Here is a 3,768-nt window from a genome sequence, read left to right on the forward strand (position 1 = left end):
TGAGAAGTTGATGAGGATGGCCCACTCTTCCCACGACAGGTTGAACCGCGCCATCAGCTCCGTGGCGTTCGCCATGGACAACATGGCGCCGGCTTCCTCTTACACCAGCCGCCGGCGAATCACTTAACGTGACGAAGAGTTACTTCAGGACGTCGCATAACTCGCGTTTAGCTGCAAAGAAAGGAAATTTTGACATTGTAAACAGGATACAAAAAAAAGACAACATAACTTTCCGATTCACGTATTTTATACTATGTGAATGAAATTTTACACTAAAGTGCCAAAGAAACTGGTATGGGCATGCGTATTCAAATACTGAGATTTGAAAACAGCCAGAATACTGCGGTGCGGTCGCCAACGCCTATGCAAGACAAGTGTCTGGCGCAGTTGTTAGATCGTTTACTGCTGCTACAATGGCAGCTTATCAGTATTTAAGTGAGTTTGAGCGTGGTGTAGCGGTCGGCGCACGAGCGATGGGACACAATATCTCCCAGGTAGCGGAGAAGTGGGGATTTTCCGGTACGACCATTTCACGAGTGTACCGTGAGTATCAGAAATCCGGAAAACATCAAATCTCCGACACTACTGAGGCCGGAAAAAGATCTTGCAACAACGGGGCCAACGACGACTGAAGAGAATCGTTCAGCTGGACAGAAGTGCAGCCCTTCCGCAAACTGCTGTAGATTTTAATGCTGGCCCATTAGTGTCAACGCGCGAACGATTTAAAGAAACATCACCGGTATGGGCTTTCGCAGCCGAAGGCCGACTCGTGTATCCTTGATGATCGAACGACACAAACCTTCACGCCTCTCGCCTGGGCCTGTCAACACCGACATAGAACTGTTGATGACCGAAAACATGTTGCCTGGTCGGACGAGTCTCATTTAAAATTGTATGGAGCGGATTGACGTGTACGGATGTGGAGACAACCTCATGAATCCATCGATCCTGCAAGTCCGCAGCGGACTGCTCAAGCTGGTGGAGGCTGTACAACGACGTGGGCCGTGTGCAGTTGGAGTTATAGGGGCCACCTGATACATTTAGGCTCGACTCTGATAGGTGACGTAGGTACGTAAGGTTGTGTGATCACGTGCAACCATTCATGTGCATTGTGCATTCTGACCGACTTGGACAAATCAAGCACAAAATTGCGACATCCCACACGTTCAGAATTGCTGCACAGTGTCTCCAGGGACAGTCTTCTGAGTTTAAGCACTTCCGCTGGCTACCAAACTGCCTAGACATTAACATTATTGTCATATCTGGGATGCCTCTCGCGGATTTATGGACAGTCCTGCAGGATTCATAGTGTCATTTCCCTCCAGCACTATTTCAGACATTAGTCGAGTCCATGCCACGTCGTGTTGCGGCATTTCTGCGTGCTCGCTGCGGCCCAGCACGATATAAGTCAGATCTCTTCAGTGTATTTTTTATTGTATGGACGGTACGTGGATGGGCATGTTGTGAATAGGAAACTGATAATGTTATCTGAAGGAGCTTACGACTTGAAGCCTCTGTCCAATTCAGTATTTACTAATGCTGTTATTTACTGGTTCACTCATTTACACCGAGGTTATTTACAACAGTGAATAGGAAACATATCACTACAGTCTTGATTTTTTTCCGTAGACCGCTACGGTACCTTACTTTGCTGGTGGAAACTGAACAAAGCACGAGAAAGGAAACGAGATCTTAATTACCTCTGACACCGATGGATGACGAGGTCACTGTTGCCAGCAAAACTCATATTATCACGCACTATACAGCTGTTAGTGATGTGTGTGTAATGATACCGGACTCAGAAATTAACACTATCGATGAGATAATACTGTATAGTTTTCCATTGCTGTAATGTTTAGTTTGTATTTTTTCTTTGTATTTCGACATCCTTCGGAGCATCTTATAATTATATGCTCGGGAAGTATCCATGAAGGAGCAGCACTTTTATATAGCGTGACCGTGATTACATGAGACGCAATTGTTTTGCGGGTTATTACATTGTGGTTCCACTAAATTTCGATTTTATAATTTTCCGGAGGTAAAATAGTCCCCCATTCGGATCTCCGGGCGGGGACTACTCAGGAGGATGTCGTTACCAGGAGAAAGAAAACTGGCGTTCTACGGATCGGAGCGTGGAATGTTAGATCCCTTAATCGGGCAGGTAGGTTAGAAAATTTAAAAATTGAAATGGATAGGTTAAAGTTAGATATAGTGGGAATTAGTGAAGCTCGGTGGCAGGAGGAACAAGACTTCCGGTCAGGTGATTACAGAGTTATAAACACAAAATCAAATAGGGGTAATGCAGGAGTAGGTTTAATAATGAATAGGAAAATAGGAATGCGGGTAAGCTACTACAAACAGCATAGTGAACGCATTATTGTGGCCAAGATAGATACGAAGCCCACACCTACTACAGTAGTACAAGTTTATATGCCAACTAGCTCTGCAGATGACGAAGAAATTAAAGAAATGTACGATGAAATAAAAGAAATTATTCAGATAGTGAAGGGAGACGAAAATTTAATAGTAATGGGTGACTGGAATTCGAGTGTAGAAAAAGGGAGAGAAGGAAACATAGTAGGTAGATATGGATTGGGGCTAAGAAATGAAAGAGGAAGCCGCCTAGTAGAATTTTGTACAGAGCACAACTTAGTCATAGGTAACACTTGGTTTAAGAATCATGAAAGAAGGTTGTATACGTGGAAGAACCCTGGAGATACTAAAAGGTATCAGATAGATTATATAATGGTAAGACAGAGATTTAGGAACCAGGTTTTAAGTTGTAAGACATTTCCAGGGGCAGATGTGGACTCTGACCACAATCTATTGGTTATGACCTGTAGATTAAAACTGAAGAAACTGCAAAAATGTGGGAAATTAAGGAGATGGGACCTGGTTAAACTGAAAGAACCAGAGGTTGTACAGAGTTTCAGGGAGAGCATAAGGGAACAATTGACAGGAATAGGGGAAAAAAATACAGTAGAAGAAGAATGGGTAGCTCTGAGGGATGAAGTAGTGAAGGCAGCATAGGATAAAGTAGGTAAAAAGACGAGGGCTGCTAGAAATCCTTGGGTAACAGAAGAAATATTGAATTTAATTGATGAAAGGAGAAAATATAAAAATGCAGTAAATGAAGAAGGCAAAAAAGAATACAAACGTCTCAAAAATGACATCGACAGGAAGTGCAAAATGGCTAAACAGGGATGGCTAGAGGACAAATGTAAGGATGTAGAAGCTTATCTCACTAGGGGTAAGATAGATACTGCCTACAGGAAAATTAAAGAGACCTTTGGAGAGAAGAGAACCACGTGTATGAATATCGAGAGCTCAGATGGCAACCCAGTTCTAAGCAAAGAAGGGAAGGCAGAAAGGTGGAAGGAGTATATAGAAGGTTTATACAAGGGTGATGTACTTGAGGACAATATTATGGAAATGGAAGAGGATGTAGATGAAGACGAAATGGGTGATACGATACTGCGTGAAGAGTATGACAGAGTACTGAAAGACCTGAGTCGAAAAAGGCCCCCGGAGTAGACAACATTCCATTAGAACTACTGACGGCCTTGGGAGAGCCAGTCAGGACAAAACTCTACCACCTGGTGAGCAAGATGTATGAGACAGGCGAAATACCCTCAGACTTCAAGAAGAATATAATAATTCCAATCCCAAAGAAAGCAGGTGCTGACAGATGTGAAAACTACCGAACTATCAGTTTAATAAGTCACAGCTGCAAAATACTAACGCGAATTCTTTACAGACGAATGGAAA

The sequence above is a fragment of the Schistocerca gregaria genome, chromosome 5, assembly GCF_023897955.1.
Source record: "Schistocerca gregaria isolate iqSchGreg1 chromosome 5, iqSchGreg1.2, whole genome shotgun sequence".
Taxonomy (NCBI): Eukaryota; Metazoa; Arthropoda; class Insecta; order Orthoptera; family Acrididae; genus Schistocerca; species Schistocerca gregaria.